The sequence below is a fragment of the Danio rerio genome, chromosome 7 (assembly GCF_049306965.1).
Source record: "Danio rerio strain Tuebingen ecotype United States chromosome 7, GRCz12tu, whole genome shotgun sequence".
NCBI classification, from domain to species: domain Eukaryota; kingdom Metazoa; phylum Chordata; class Actinopteri; order Cypriniformes; family Danionidae; genus Danio; species Danio rerio.
In genome coordinates, this window is record NC_133182.1 from 25,284,909 (window position 1) to 25,302,587 (window position 17,679).

General features: G+C 36.1%; 1 long non-coding RNA gene across 1 annotated transcript in view; it reads right to left on the reverse strand.

Annotated features, from left to right (window-relative positions):
* LOC141375364 (uncharacterized) overlaps positions 1-16,542 on the reverse strand; it is a 47,553-nt gene extending 31,011 nt beyond the window's left edge. Inside the window, exon 1 of the long non-coding RNA XR_012383290.1 lies at positions 16,365-16,542. This is a non-coding gene — a long non-coding RNA (uncharacterized lncRNA). The remainder of the gene's footprint in view (positions 1-16,364) is intronic.
* Between the last annotated feature and the right edge of the window lie 1,137 nt (positions 16,543-17,679).

Here is a 17,679-nt window from a genome sequence, read left to right on the forward strand (position 1 = left end):
AACTCAGTTGTGGAAGGCCTGTGTCCAGGAGAGTTTAGCTCCAACCCTAATCAAACACACTCGAACCAGCTAATCAAGCTCTTACTAGATATACTAGAAACCTCCTGGCAGGTGTGTTTAGGAAAGTTGGAGATAAACTCTCCAACACAATGGCCCTCCAGGACGGAGTTTGGACACCCCTGCTGTAAGTGAATTGAATTCAGTTAAGAATACCAGCCCTGGTCCAGTTATGCTCTAATGACAAATATAACAGGGTGTCTGCAGGGTCTTAAAAAGTATTAAAAGTTGATAAATCAATTATGAGAAAATTAAGGCCCTTAAAACATATTTAAAAAATCTTAATCACGTTTTTATGTGGTCCTAAATTTTGTTCAAATGTTGTCCAAGTGTTTGACTCAAAAATCATAAATATATTTATTTTCCTCCTAATTTTAACAACAGTGTACTCAACCCACGCGATTGGTTCAGGCCGGAGCATGCCCTGTCAAGCTTCAGAAGGTGAAGAGACGCTATCCACATGTAGCGAAACTGATGGGAATGGGAAGTTTTATTACTCCTGGTTGGAGAAAGACGAGTTTAAACAGTGGCTGAAGCCTGTCACATTATGTTGCATGGTTTTGCTTCAGTGATTTATTTAACTACAATTGTTTATTAACAACTGTTTATTAAGTTAAAGGTTTGAGACTGATTAGAACTTGAAGTAACGATAAGGTCTTAAAATATTCTGAGATGGTCTTCTTAAATCTTAAAAGAAATTGAAATTACCTTTATGGTTCTTGCATATACCCTGTATAAACTTGACCTGAACGTATGATGTGTTTACAATGACATAAAGTATGTATTTTGTTATATGCTTGACTTGACAGTGTGATCAGATGAGACCTTAGATGACCTAGAAGCAGCTGAAACGCTTCACATGGCAGAACTCTTCTCTCATTCATTTTCTCAATCTTCCGCCTTTTCAGTGCGACACAAAACCTGCCTTGCACAAAACTGTATAATCGCTGTGCCATCATGCAGTGAGCGATATGCCCCCTGCCCCCAGCATTGATGTTAGTGTGTGGAGGACATTACTGAACTGTGACCACTCCACAAACCCAGTTTCCTCTTCCACGGTTTCATCCTCTCAGAAGAGACACCGTGGCCCTCCGGCTCTGCTGATCCCCCACGTTTTGAGGCAAAACAAATCTTTTGGGGCTCACTTGAGCGCGACAGGCTTTTTGTTAGGGTTCAGGAACCGAGGATTGCCAGCTTATAACCGGATGATGAATCCTGCCTCCTACTGCCCTTCCCAGTGCCCGTCTCTCCCTCCCTCACCAGTGGCGAAGTTCGGAAGTTCTGGCAGCTTCAGCCCCATTGAGCCAAATGTAAACTGAAGATAAATTGTTTCTACTTACGACCCAAGATAAAGGACTTGCTTCAATGATTTATACTTTTGTCATAAACCCATGGCGAGGGAGTTTGGGGATCCAGCTCTCTTGGAAAGTTTTCTGTAACACTTCAGTGCGCTGTAATTGTATGCTAGACGTCTGCAGACAACGGTGACTTCATTGAGTTAGAGATGATTTGAAGAGCTGTTCGCCGTTTGATTCTGTTATTTAACCTTCCCAGCCTAAGGATACGATGGAGCAGGAGACTCTATATTTTAAAAAGCTGAGTGTTTCATTTTAAGCCTGACCTATAATAACACGCTTGTGGGATCAAATTCGTGTATACATATGGTCTTTCAAAAGTTTGGGGTCAGTAAATTATTATTATTTTTCTGCTCATGGATATATAAAATTGATTGCAGTAGAGGCTTTTACATTTCTGCGAAAAGATTTTGATTCCAAATAATTACTCTCCTTTTAGACTTTCTATCCACTAAAACGAACCTGCAAAAGGGTCACAGCTTCTTGTTTAAAAAAAAAAAGATGGACTAATCCACTCAAAGGTGACACGGTGGCTCAGTGGCTAGCACTGTCACAGCACAGCAAGAAGGTAACTGGTTCGAGTTCTTGCTGTGTTAGCTGGGGTTTCTGGCATGTTCTTACTGTGTTTGCATGGGTTTCCTCCTGGTGCTCTGGTTGTGCTATTGGTGAATTGAACAAGCTAAATTGTCCATAGTCTATGTGTGTGAATGAGTGTGTTTGAATGTTCCCCACTTCAGTTCATTCCACTATGCTGACCTCAGAAAAATAAAGGGACTAATCCAAAGGGAAATGAATGAATGAATAATCCACCTAAAATAATTTGCTGTTTATTTACTCCCCATTGAGGTGATGTTTTTAGAACGTTAAAGACATTTTATAGCTGAAACTATAAATGTGTCATTGGTGAATCCAGTGGTTAAAAAAAACTAAAACAAAGGCTATACAGGCAAAACCATTATTTTTAACTTAAATCAAACTCTGAAATAACCAGTTCATGGAAAATAACGCTTCACAAGACAGGAGCTACATGTACGGTTTAAGTCAGAATTATTAGCCCCCCTGAATTATTAGCCCCTTGGTTATTTTTTCCATAATTTCAGTTTAACAGAGAGAAGATTTCTAAATCACTTTTCTAAACAATCATTTTAATATTTTTTCTCTAATAACTGATTTTTTTTAATGTTTTCTTTGATGACAATGAATAATATTTTACTAGATATTTTGCAAGACACTTCTATACAGCTTGACTTAGTAAATTTTTTTTTTTTAAATTTCAAAAGGGGGGCTAATAATTCTGACTTCAAATATATTACTTTAGTTTTGCCTGTCTATGTTTTTGTTTTTGTTTGTATTTGCTTGAGTGCTGGAGCTGTTAACTTGAATTTTTTTAATCAGCAAGGATAACAAAAAAAAATTTTAATCACTTTTGCTTAATCCGTATTTTCGTGTTGAGCCAATTGTACTTGAGTAGTTTCGTAGTTTGTAGCTCAAACAATACACTGCAGAAATCCTAATTATTTTGCTTTAAAAAAGTGAGTAAACTTGATGACTTAATTAAATAAGTTGGAAATGTTAAGTTGACTTAAATTTTATAATTATGCATATAGTTAATTTAAATAATTTTAGTCACAATGAACCGCAAGCTGTGATCTTTTTTTTTTTTTTTGTATTGGGACGCAGTTCCTAGAGAAACGGAATTTTAAAAAAGTACAGTGGCCGTGGCTTCCTTTTTTATGTGGTTTGATTGGATGTAGTAAATTTGTCATTCAGAAAGATCGGGAAAGGGGTTTTAGAAAGAGTTATTACAACTTAACAGACTCCTCCTGCTCACCATTTCTGTTTGTTGTCAAAACTGACAGTTGGAGGGGCATGGTTAAGTATGTTAACCTGCCCAATACCTCAGTCACATAATCTAAGAACTGAAAACAAACAGGAAGTGCATTTTCAGATCTCAATTAAAGATTAGAAGGGCAAATATTTTTTTCTGTCTTAATGACATGCACAGATGAATTATTCACCACTAAACTGACAATGTGAAAAGCATATCGTTAGATTTGATTTCTTGGGGACTTTAAGGCAAAAGGTTTTTTCTCCTAAAGTAATTTCAACTAGTCACCTTTAAAGAAACCAGTTTACTCCCTTTGAGTCAATAAATCAAACTAATCACTTTTAGCTGTAGTCATCATACCACTTGCTATACATTAACCTGTGTTTATAAATCTGATGAAATAATAAGCCATCCATGTAGAGCAAAGGAATGCTCAGAGTGATTATGCCAACCATAAAACCTTCTATGTACTTGTAATGTCCTTATCTGTTTCTGACACACACACAGCCGTGTCAGCTTCAGATTTGAGCTTTGTGCGTGTGTTCGAGAGAAGGAAAGAGAAGATGTGATCAAAATCAGGCTTCACATTTGCATGTTGTTTTTAGCAGAACAAAACGATTGTCCCGTGTCCTCAAATGGGCCGTTACAAAGAAAAAGAAGAGGGATGATCTGCCACAAACAGATGGATGTCCCGCTTCAGCAGATGTTGTGATCTCCCGGGTAGGACAACCAAAACACATAAGGATGAAATGGATAAATAACGTATTTTACAAACTATTGAGAAAATGACTTAAATATAGATCATGCTCTTTGCATACACATTTATTAAAGGCATAGTAACTCAAAAATGACTATTCACTCAGGTGGATCTAAAGATCTAAAAGAAACTCAAAATGGGTGGGAACAATTAGAGAATGAGTAAATTATGACATTTTTGACAATCTTTTTTTGGTAAACTATCCATCAAAGTAAAAATAGTACTGCCAAATTACTGAACATGCATTTAAATAAATAAGGATGCATATTTAAAAAAATATTGGTTACATTTTATTTTAAGGTGACATAGAAGTTAAATGCATAGTTGCACTGTAACTAAGTAATCATAATTGCATAGACTAACTAAATGGTTGGGGTTAAAATGTGGGTTAATTATATGCAATTATGCATAATTCATTATATTGTAAGTGCATGGACCTTGTCTAACCTTAAATTAAAGTGTTACTTATTAATTACTCTAGGATACTTTTTATACACGTATATACATTTACCTGCCACTTTATTAGATACACCTGTCCAACTGCTCGTTAATGCAAATCAGCCAATCACATGGCAGCTACTCAATGCATTAAGGCAACATGGACAAGACGATCTGCTGCAGTTTAAACCGAGCATCAGAATGAGGAAGAAAGATGATTTAAGTGACTTTGAATGTGGCATTGTTTTTAATGCCAGATGGGCTGGTCTAAATATTTCAGCTAAAATGGATGGTCGAATCTTAAGGTGGATGGGCTACAGCAGCAGAAGACCACACCAGGTGTCACTCCTGTCAGCTAAGAACAGGAAACTGAGGCTACAATTCACACAGGCTCACTAAAATTGGACAATATAAGATTGGAAAAACGTTGCTTGGTCTGATGAGACTATTTCTGCTGCGACTTCAAGATGGTAGAGTCAGAATTTGGCATCAATGACATGAAAGTATGGATCCATCCTGCCTTGTATCAACAGTTTAGGCAGGTGGTGGTGGTGTAATGGTGTGGGGGGTATTTTCTTGGCACACTTTGAGCCCATTAGTACCAATTGAGCATCGTGTCAACACCACAGCCCACCTGAGTACTGTTGCTGACCATGTCTATCCCTTTATGATCACAGTGTACCCATCATCTGATGGCTACTTCCAGCCATGACATAAAGCGTGAATCATCTCAGACTGGTTTCTTGAACCTGTCAATGAGTTCACTGTATTTAAATGGCCTCCACAGTCACCAGAGCTCAATCCAATAGAGCACCTTTGGGATGTGGTGGAACGGGTGATTCATATCATGGAAGTGCAGCCGACAAATCTGCAGCAACTGTGTGATGCTGTCATGTCAATATGGACCAAAATCTCTAAGGAATTTTTCCAGTACCTTGTTGAATCTATGCCACGAATTATTAAGGCATTTCTGAATGCAAAACGAGGTCCAAGCCCGTACTAGTAAGGTGTACCTAATAAAGTGGCCGGTGAGTGTACACTGTATAGCAGAACAACAAAATATCTAACTGACAGTTGTTGTTTTTCCAGAATCAGGCAGCTGTTGTGTATATGCTTGTTTCTGTTAGGTGTATAAACATTTCACCAGGCAGACCTGCTGTTTACAAACCCCATTTTGGGAACTTCGTGAACTGCTTTAGAAAATGGTAAAGTGTGAAAACAATTTAAGATGAATGAGGTGGGATGTAGTCTTATTCAGCTTTTTCACTCTTTGATAATGAACGCCACTTTAGAAATATTTATTTTTTTTTGTCTATTATTCATTTGTATTTATTTATTGGTGTGTTCCGTGCGGCAGAGGCCATGTGAGGTCACCGTCTCATTGGATGTCCAGAGACGCACAGATAGCGTGCAGAAGAGCGCAGAATAAACATTTGCTCAGAACAGAAAAGGAAGACAGAAAATGAACGAGATAAAAGCAGTCGGTCTGTGATGGCGATGGCTGATAGCATGTCACCTGTGGATCTTTGTCTGTTACGGAAGGGAGTTAAAAATACCCTGCATGTTTATATGCCTTTATATAAGTTATTGTTAAAATCTGCCAGTGTGTTTTGCAAACGGGTCAGATGAAAAAGCTGAAGAGGGACGAACAGCGGTGAGATGTTTGCATAGCGTCTGCCATGGCTTCATATCAGACTGATTATGGAAATATGGTGATCTGTGAACTGATCTCAATCTGTCTCTCTCTCTTTACGCTGCAGTTTATCTGTTCACTAGCAGGACAGTGACCAACAATCACTTGGCCAGCTGATCAAAGGTGCATTTGAAGTGGAAAAGCATAGTTAATTTAGCAATGAGATGGCTGAATCCCAGGGTAAAATAAGACATTTAAACTGGACTGTATAAACTGGGAAATTTAAAGGGATAGTTCACCCAAAAATGAAAATTTCCTCACCATGCACTTACACTCAAGTGCTTCTAAACTTTTATGAGTGTCTTTCTTCTGTTGAACACAAAACAAAACATTCTGCAGAATTATGGAAACCAGCATCCATTGACATCCATAGTTGGAACAAAAATACAATGGAACTCTATGGCTGCTTGTTTTGATCATTCTTCATAATATCTTATTTTGTGTTCAACAGAAAAAAGTCAAATAGGTTTGTAGCAAATAAATGATGATGGAGTTTTATGTTGGTCTTTGTATATATGGTTGGTCTTTGTATATATGGTTGGTCAAAAATAAGAGAATTTTTCACTTGTCAAATTACAGACGTGGCTGGTTCACACAGGATTATGACCACAGACAACCTCTGCAATTATTAATGACTAGGCCTTCAGTAATATTAGCACTGGAATTATAATATTATTGACTAATTTGAAAATGTTTATATGATTTATTTGCAATACAATTTGTAAAGTAATATTTTCTGTCTTTTAGTAGATACATTATAGGTGAGACTTTGTTTACCAAATAAGTGGATCTAATTGTACTTGCATTGTAATAACAATAATTCCTTACATTTATATACAGTAGCGCTCTTCTGAAAACAAAGTGCTTTACAAATTTTTGAGTGCAATCTCGTCATCCACCACCACCACCATTGTAAACATAAATAAAAGTTTTAAGAGTATTGTTTATTTAGTTTCATATATTAAGTTTTTAGCTATGATACTCTCGAAATCATTCCACAGTAATTCACAGAAATAGCAAAATACGTCAGCAGATTCGGTCTGGCCCTACTATAAGCCGCGTTTCCACTGTTGCACCTATCGCGAGTCAAGGCTGTCGTGTTTCCACAGTAACTTCCAGGGCCTGATCGAACCAACGCGAGGCTTTCTCGAAGCCAATGGCTGGCCTTTTTCGGCCCGCCACATACCTTGGGCAAACGCGAGCCAGCTGTGGATCCTTAGGGCGGAGTGAAAGTAAAGGTGGAGTTTGCCTGAGTCTGGTAAAGATGGTGTGCCGCCAATACAACTATTTTTCTGATCGCACACCAGTACGTGTGCCAAAAATAAATAAATAAATAAGGGAAAGAAAAAACATAGCTGGTCAGTTTATGATATTACATAGAACATCTTATAGGCTAGGGGTCTTTTTCTTTTGTTTAAGATCGCCTTTATGCTTCCCTTTTAAAGGTGTTGCATAAAATAAGTAGTTTTAATTTAATAAGTGATTTTTCTTGCTGAATCCTCCTTGATGTTTCAATAACATAACAATCTTTACACCATATTAAAGACACAGCAGCCAGTAACTTTCAGTTGTCAGGAGTTTTTGTCACATTTAAAAGGTGTGTTTGTGCATGAAACGTGTGCATTTAGATGAATGTATGTGTGTGTGAGAGACCGGGTGAAAGAGGTGAATTTCGATCCGTGGTGGATTTAGGCATGGGCAATACGGGAGATCACCCAGAAAGGCATATTACTAGGGGTGGCATGAAGAGACCCCAGGGTTTCCTTCTTCTTCCCGCTGTACTGGGTGGGTTGTGTTGCGTTTGATTCTGGGTGTGATGCGCGGCGAGCTATTGGCTTAACAGTGGAAACTCAACATGATTTCGGCCTCACAGCTCAAGCTCCCAGGCTATTGGCCCGGCCCAGTCCGATAAAAGTCCTGGCTTGCACTGGCCCGACAGTGGAAATGTGGCTAATGACTACTATTACTGATATGTAGATGTTATGTATGATTATTATGACTTGCTATTATTGAGTAATACTAATCCTGTGTGAATAAGACTTTAGTTAGCAAAAGAGATTGTTTTTGAAGCAAAATCTTCAACCCAGGCTCATTCTGAAAACGTACCCCATAAACATTTCTCGAGAGAGCCAAACACACTCAATATTTGAGTGAATTAAGGTGCAAATATTAACTTTTTTGATATTTGTAGATCTGTTTGCCTCAACATTTAGATCCAGGGCTCGGTTTTTCAAAAGTAATCCACTAGGATTTTGGATAAGGGATTGGATCAAATCTTGAAAATGGGTTTTTCAAAAGAAAAAACGGATTACATAATCGGATTAGATCACGTAATCCAATCTTTGTTTTGATCCGGATCAAACCTTTAGTTTGGGTTTTTCGGACCTTTTTTGTAGGATCTGGATCAATTTGATCCAAAAAACATGGATTAAACTGATCCCATCAGAAGGGTGGATTTAGCGTGGATTTCATGCCTAAAATGTCATGAAAACTTAAAAAAATTTATTAAACAATACTATTTTTGGATCATGCAGTATATTACGAGATATACTATTTATTCATAAGGTTTTAATTTTATTTGTTCATCTGTCAGGCTATAGTGATTATTGGCTTTAACGTATTTAGCCTTTCTGTATAGGCCTACAGCAAAGTAGAAAGAGTTTGGCCTCGTAAAATAATCCCCCAAACAGCTGTCAAAACTGACCAAAAACAATCAATTTTATTCCGTCACTAATTGATATATATATATATATATATATATATATATATATATATATATATATATATATATATATATATATATGTATGTATTCATCACAATGGAAAATATTTTTCTTATTAGAATATTTATTAATGATGATAGCAATGATTACAGAATAAACAAAAAATGCAAGAAATGGCAATGACTGATTTTTGAAATCTCTTTCAACAATTGCAAAAAGAGACTGAAAGGGCAGAAGCACAGCTTCGCCTGGCAGAGAAACAACTGACTCTATCCAAACTGCAGCAAACCAAGGCCAGACTTGAGATCCCCTCCTAAAGGATACGCTTCACATCAGATGAGGAAGTCTGAGATTATTGTGGAGTTTTTGACATTAAGTATTTTTTAAATTTACATCTATATTTGAAACTTATTATAAATATCCTCAATGTACAGTGTTTGTGTTGTAGGTCTCAGATGAGCGGACTGCTGGAAAAGGATGGGGTGGGCTTTTTCTTGTTTTTCTTATTTATTATTATTATTATTAATTTAATATTTATTACATTTTCTTAGTTTTCATTAAAAAAAAAATATATATATATTGACCCCACGCTGGCTATTCTACTTGTCGCTCTTTACATATCTATAGTTCTACATTGTGATTTCCTATCCTGTTTGAGCACTGTTAATCCAGATTTAGTGATCCTGAAAAGTTCCTATCCAGATCAGATTGATCCAATCCAATGTTGCTTTGAAAAACTGGCTCAAAAAGTAAGCTGGATTACCTGATCACGGATCGCAAAAACAGAATTACTAAATCTGGATCAATTTGATCCGGATTAAACCTTTTGAAAAACCGGGCCCAGATGATCTGAAAGCTGTGAGGTAGAACTGACAGACAAAAGGCTGTGAGTGAAAGTGAAGTGAGAGTGTGGAAGAAGATGGAGTGATGATGGAGGAAAGGAGCGACAGCGAGCGCACGTTCTCCTCTCCTGCAATGAAGACGGATGACAGGCCACCCTCCTCTTTCTCTGCTGCTGGGACATTATTGATGGGCTCCGGGAGTCAAAGGTTACAGAAACAAAACCAGGGCTTCCTCTGTGTGCGTCCTCCCCTTCAGTCAAGGTGTTTGGGAGGGATTCTGGGAGGAGTGCGGCTTTAATTTGAACACTGACAGCGACACACAGGCCGGTTCCTCCACAGGCCTGAAGGGGCCCATCCATCACTGCTGTGGAGCACTGAGGGCCTGCGGGACTTTGTGTGTGTGTGGGATTGGGGATTTATTGTTACATGGACATGCTAATAGCGCTGGCCTCCACAAAGGCAGTGGGTAGTGGGGGTTATCATTGAGCCATCCATCTCCATCCACCCAACCACTCAATCACTCCACATAATACTTTTCCTAAGACGGTTTGTGTGGTAAATCTCCATCAGTCATGCACAAGATGCTTATAAGTAATACCTTGTCTATTTTAAATTGATTTAGGATCAATTCATTGACCAAACCATCTTATTCCAAGAGGCTGCATGTAAGAATTTTGATTTATTAAAGCGCCTTATGCTTTTGTAGCCGTTTGTCGTATTGTATAAGCTGTTTGACAGTGTAAAAGGTCTACAATGTTTTAAAGATCTAAGTGCGCAATACATTAATTGTCTCTTAAAAAGACAGTTCATCTGGAATTTTGCTTCTTCCCAAAAACAATCTAAATTGGAAATCAAAATTAGAGGACAGCTTTTAGTTTTCTAAATTTTGAGGACAATATTTAGTCCTATTTGAACTTATCCTTACAGTTTTTAGTTTGTCTCTCTCACTTTTCGGCTGCAATCTTGATGATCCCTCCAGGGTATAGTTACCCCCCACTCCCCACATTTTTGTCTTGGAGGAATTTTCTGAGATTTTCATTTAGGTTTAACTCGGGGCTCTAGGCTGCCATTTCATTATTTCCATGTTTTCAACTTCAAGATTTACCTGTTTTGCTGTGTGATGAAACTCTTGGTTCAGTCTTAGGACGAACATAATATTTAATTGAACCCAAGTTCATTATACTTCCTTAAACACTAAAGTGAACTAGACTAGTTTTCTTTCCACTCTACACTGTAAACATTATACAATTACTTAGTCCTGACAACAGTTTTTAGGTCAAGTCAAGCATGTTCAAACTTAATTAAGTTATGCAGGCTGTTTTAAGTTTGTTTAGCTTAATATAAGTTCAGTTGACTCATAAACTTAATTTTAATCACCTTATACATTTTATGCAACCAGGTTTTTTAGTGTACATGCTCCTCAGTAAAGGGAAGTCAAGGCTTTGATTCTTTCTGCTGAAGGTTTGGTCACTGCTAGACAAGACTTTCAGTCCAAATTTTCTTAAATGTGGAGACACTAAATGCTGAGATCCTTATTTTTTTTAGCACAGGACTGGTGAAAAAATTCACACTGTAAACAAAAAATACATAATTTTCCAGCCTATTTCCAGCCTATAACAGCTGTTATTTTACAGTTTTTTTTCCCCGGCACCCTAGCTGCTGAAAATAAACAATACAATTTTTTTTTTACAATGCAGCTATAGTTTTTGATTTGCTCTATGAGATTCTTAGTATTATCCTGCCCTCTCATGCATTTCTCTTGTGTGGGTGACCTGTAATTTGTGACAGTGAATTTGACATTGTAAACTTTGATCAAAATTTTATGATTCACAAATTTGGATCTACGTACTTCCCTTGCTAAAAGATTCATTGCTTTGACATTCATACAAACTCTTGAATAAATACACATCGATACACACTCTTTGAAAAACCCATGCAATCATATACCTATTATTACTACAGCTAGAAGATCTCATAATTTACCACAAACTTGGTTAAAAACTGTTTAAAAGTCTTACTCATTTTGTACTGGTGACGAAAGGATCAACTTGTGTGGGTTCTCCCAGTGGTTGATCCTTAGATTTGGACTCAAATTGATATAGTAAAATCAATGCAATCTTTGCAAATGCAGGGGGAAAAAAACATTATGTAAGACACAAATTTAACATTTAATTTCAAATAAGTTCTGGTAGTGGGGCAATCAGAGTATAGCAGGATATCAGAAAGTAGGGGTTTAGAAATAACATATCTTCTAATGAAAGTGATCAATTTATTTTTGAGAATCTTAATGAAGTTATTTTAAACCTATATTATGATTTTTTTTTTTAACAATAAATACATGAAAGTCTTATGTAGGAGACATCCAAAACAAAATGATTTTTTTAAAAAGAATTATAGGATGCAAAAGTATTTCCAACTTTTAAATCAAAGAATAAAAAGAAGATTGTGAGTATCAAAAGACAACATTTACTTGAGAGGATCACAGTCTGTTCTCCAGCATCTTCATATGGTTACTGCTCTGTACATCACAACTCTTGCTCTTTTCATTTGAGCATCGTCATGCCTCTGCATTTAGTTCAGTTACGCTCATTTCCTTCAAAAACATCTCCTGACAGTTATTTTCCCAGATGAGTGACTTTTAAGACTTTTAAGCAGGGGGTAAATGAGGAACCTGTTTAGGTCTGACCACATTAAAATTGACTGGAAAACCTAAAACATGCATTATTTATTACAACTGGACCCATCTCATTCTGCAGACCAAAGACCTGGCGTTTTGATTCGTTCTTGTTTTACACTAAATTGGATTGAATGACGGCTTTGGAATGTAGTTGCTCGGAATTTAGGTTAGATTAGATTTGGACTCCCTTGGTTGTCAGATTCTTTAGGGTCCTGTTACTGTCCAAATGCTGATATCTCTATTTTAGATGCTTGTCCTGAAATCAAAACCTCCCCTTTTATAAATAATGTGATTTAGGGTTTCAACAGCGATTTTAATTCAGAGATTTCATGCCAAAGCTGAAGGCTAAAATGTCAAAAACAGCCTGTTTGACTTGCTTTTTTTTTTTTGCTTCTCCTAACTGCTATTTATACCAAAATTACCCTGTGTTCTGGTATTTATACTACTACTCAGGATTCAGCATTCATTTGATCAAACCTGACAGTAAAGACTTTACATTGTTCCAAATATTAAAAAAGTGTTTAAATGTTTACTGTTTAATCAACACATTCTGAAAGATGTCTCTATATAAACTCTAGATGAACTCTTTTCACGAAAACATTCATTCATTCGTTTTCTTTGGCTTAGTCCCTTTATTTATCAAGGGTATCCACAGTAGAATGAACCACCAACTTATCCAGCATATGTTTTACGCAGCAGATGCCATTCCAGCTGCAACCCAGTACTGAGAAACATACCCTACGGCCATTTTAGTATACTGAATTCACCTATAATACATGTCTTTGGACTGTGGAGGAAACTGGAGCACCCGGAGAACATGCAAACTCCACACAGAAATGACAACTGAATAAGCCAGGGTTGCCCTTCACCAAAAACATAGGCTACATAAATATTGTTAACAATTTTTATCACTGATGATGAAAACAAGAAAGACAACTTAAAATTTAGCTTTGCTGTCACACGAAAAAATGTTCTGTTAAAATATATTAAAAGATCTGTATATTACAATATTTACAAGGGACTTCATTTCAGTTGAAATGATATTTAATAATATATTTTAACACTAATATATTTTAACAATAACATTGGTTAAATAAAAGCAGCATTGGTGAGCATTGAAGACTTCTTCCAAAAACATTTAAAAATGTATTACAAACCCCAAATAATTGAACAGTAGTACCAACATGGAAAACCCCCAAAACTAAATATTCTGTCATCATTTACTTATCCTCCACTTCTAAACTGGCTTAATTTACTGTCTTCTTTTAAACACAACAGATGTTATTTTGAAGAAAACCTGTAAGCAGTGACATATATTTTTTTCCTAATCTGTAGATTAATTGTTACAGGATTTCAGCTTTCTTCAATTACTTTTTTTGTGTGTAACAGGAGAAATAAACTCCTAAAACTTTGAAACCACTTAAGAGTGAGTAAAATTTAGTGTCTTGGTGTCTATCCCATTAATTCTAAATCCCCATCTTTTAAGTTTATTTCTAATGAAGTGAAGAAGATCTTAGATATGATGGCTTTTGTTCTTTTTAGTTCTAACTTGGTGAAGGCAAAGCATCTGAAATGATTTGGCCAAATAGGGCAGGTTTTTGGCTCAGCATCTGTGTTGATCCTGGACCATCACTGCAGTAACATTTCTCCAGATTTCTCTGATATTTAGAGGTGCGTTAGGTTAAGTTTTAGGTTTAGGTTGAGGGATGCTGATATTGCTCCAGGAACATGTCTTACTGGGGTCACTTGAAAATAGAAATAGGTGTCAGATGATAAGTCTCTCGCTCTCTATCTGTGTTTGTGGGTTGTAATAAAAATAGTAATCATTTTGATGGGACAAAAGTTTTTACATTTTTCTAAGTGATTTATTTCAAAACAGTACAAATATGTGCCCACTTTCCTTTCACTTTATTTAGGGTAAATTGATTTAATTTACAGATATTTTCAAGGCAGGCGTCTTGACGGGGTACAAAAGCATATGCTGGGTAAAATTAGTGCACAGACAAATAGTGCTTTGACATTCTAACAGTATTCAAGTTTGTACCTGTTTGATTACCAAGCTATTAGCTTTTCATTCTATTTCATTCTATTTTATTTATTTATTTATTTATTTATTAAAATTCAGTTTTTGAATGACTTTATTTTTAAATAGTTGATATTTTGATATGATCATAATCAATTCATATTATATCTTAGTTTAGCAAACTATATTCAATGTTATTTTTATAAAATATGTTTTAATTAGTAGCATTTTTATTAATGATTTTAAAGTATAATTTATCCTTTTTATTTTTAAGGCTCCATCAAATGAGCCCCTCTGAGATTTGGATGAATGGGAGAGATTCACATCATAAATGTGCAGAAACTAAGAGGTGTCATCAAGTCAATCTGAACCAAAATCTCTGAGGAAGGTTTCTAGTGCCGGGTAAGTAAACATATTTATAATAACAATATTATCAGCTTCAATACTGCGGACATTATAATAAATGTTACAGGCTTTAATTTAATTAGCATAAGACCTGAGAGAGATTTTAGGTCATACTTCTACTGAAGCTCACAATGGCACAGAAAAGACTGAAGGCTTTCGTAAGACCAGTCATTTCTCTCTCATCTGTTTCTTCTCTCATCCATCTGTTTTGTGGAAAACCAATGTGTTTGTCATTGAGTAGCGAGTCACAAATGTTCCTGGTTTCGAAGTGAGAAGCTGTGTAGAATTTCTGGCTTTCACCACGTATCCTGAATCACTAATATTCATGTGCAATTACCATAAAAATTAATATAAACAAACAAATAAAACAGAAAAAACTGATACATTGTGATGTGTTCAGTAGTATTACACTCCCTTGTTGTTGAAATAGTTTGTCAATGGTGATTCATATATTGGATATAAAAATATGTAATATTTAGGTGCGTTTAATTCTCTAAATATCCTGGTATATGAGGTGTTTCTCTTACATGAGTTGAACTGGTCACTATATTAACAAGTACTGGTTTTCTCCAAGATATGAGCTCATAAATGTATGAGCATTTGTTTTATTTGAAGAGAGGCTTGTAAACATCACATTCTTTAGATTTTCCTGGAAAATGTCCTGAGTCCTTCCAGTAAATCAGTCTTATAATCTTGTAAAAGAAAATCACTCTTTTTAGACAACTTATAGGAAGCCAGGGAAGGTCCTTTTCTTTTAGTTTCTGTTTAGAAAAACTTGTTTCCACACAACAAAGAAAAAAGTGCTAAAGTGATGAGTTTTGTTGCACTTTAGAGGACTTGTGCTAATTTTGTTTTAATGTTTTATGTGTAGGTTTCTTTACTTGAGCATCATCAAGACTCTAAAATATATTTGTAAATAAGCAGTTTTCTGTATTTTGTGATTCATGCTTTTATTGTTTTATTGCTTCCCATTTATTTCTGCTTGTGAATTGCATTATGGGACGTTGGTCTTTCTTCCAACATTTTTTTTAACCTTGAAAAGTGACTTTTCTGTACGAAAGTGACTTTTATTAACAGTTTTAAGAGTTTAAAGTGATATATTGTCTGGGTTGGTGTTGTCTATTACAGTACAAAAACCTTTTAGCTAGCTTCCAGAAATTATCTGTCATTTTTCAGACTTCTTTTTGATACATTTTATTGTTTCGAACTAGTAAAATGTTGCTAAAAGTTATTTTGTTAAACTGCAGAGTTGGATTTTCAACATCTAAAGTCGACAGAGCAGAGATCAAGATACAATAATGAAATTCACATCTATGAATTAACAAAACTAAATTAAATATACACATATTGCCTTTGTGTTCTATTATTGTTGTGTTATTATGGTGAATAGCAGTATATTTTAAGGTTAAATGCAGATTCATGTGTAAAGGCATTGATTTACTAGTTATAAGTTGGAACTCTACAGGGAACAATAACATGGGAAACATTGTTACAGAGTGTTATTTTATGTTCAATTTCTGGTAACCATTGCTGGTATTTTCCCCCGTTTGCCTGTAACAGACTCACCTGCTTTCATTTATCTGCCTGTCCAACCTCATCTGACCTCGTCTTTTCACTCTTTCATCAGTGATTCCATCATTGATGATTCAAATGATTCATTCCATCATTTCACCTGGGATTTCTGCTTCTGCTTTGGAAACTCCCAGAAGGGTAAAATGTACATGATTTCCTGTCACACCGGCTCCTGAAATGAAAATAATGCAATACTTTGGTTTTAGATGTGATCTGAGATAAGAGAGCAAAATAAACTTTCAGTAAGTATGTGCAGATCTCACCCAAAATTCTATTTTGGAGGATTTGGCAAGCCTGTGCCTATTTTGGTAATTCCAGTTTGAGTTAAGGTCGGACAATAAATTCAAACAATTTCTTAGCAAACAATTTGTTCTTATCACTTACAATTAGTAATTTAGCAGATGAATTTTTCCAAGGTGACTTAAAACTGAGGCATTCAGGGATTCAACAGGAAGAGGAAATACAAACAAATGCTCATTATCGTTTGTTTCTACAGGGGATTTGTCAAGCCCACTCACTTATGTGAACCTCACTTAAAAATAAATAACACTCGCAAGAATACCGCTGTTCTTCACTGAATCACTTCACTTAGAGAAAGTGTGTCCAAACTCGGTTCTGGAGGGCTGGTGTCCTGCATAGTTTAGCTTCTACTTCCTTCAACACACCTGCCTGGAAGTTTCTAGTATACCTAGAAAGAGCTTGATTAGCTGCTTCAGGTCTGTTTAATCCGGGTTGGAACTAAAATATGCAGGACACCGGTCCTGATGGACTAAGTTTAGAAAGCCCTGACTTAAATAAGAAAAATACAGCCGTGAGAAACAGCACTTAAAGCATCTGATCATAGCAGTTTTGATTTGCACAAGCTTTGCAACTCTGAGTTCTGGTCAAGTTTTTCCATTTAAATTATTTTTATGCGAGAGTCATATTTTAGTGATGTCTACAAGAGACTAGTTAAGTCATGTGAGAGTCTAGTGATGTCTGTGAGAGACTACTGGTGTCTATGAGAGACTAGTGATGTTTACAAAAGACTAGTTAAGTCCTGTCAGAGACTAGTGATGTCTGTGAGAGACTAGTTAGGTCCAGTGAGAGACTAGTGATGTCTCAGAGAGACTAGTTAAGTCCTATGAGAGACTAGTGATGTCTGTCAGAGATGTCTGTGAGAGATTATTAAAGTCCTGTCAGAGTTTAGTGATGTCTCTGAGACACTAGTGATGTCTATGAGAGACTAGAGATGTCTGTGAGAGACTAACTAAGTGCTGTGAGAGACTAGTTAAGTCCTTTAAGAGACTAGTGATGTCTATGAGAGACT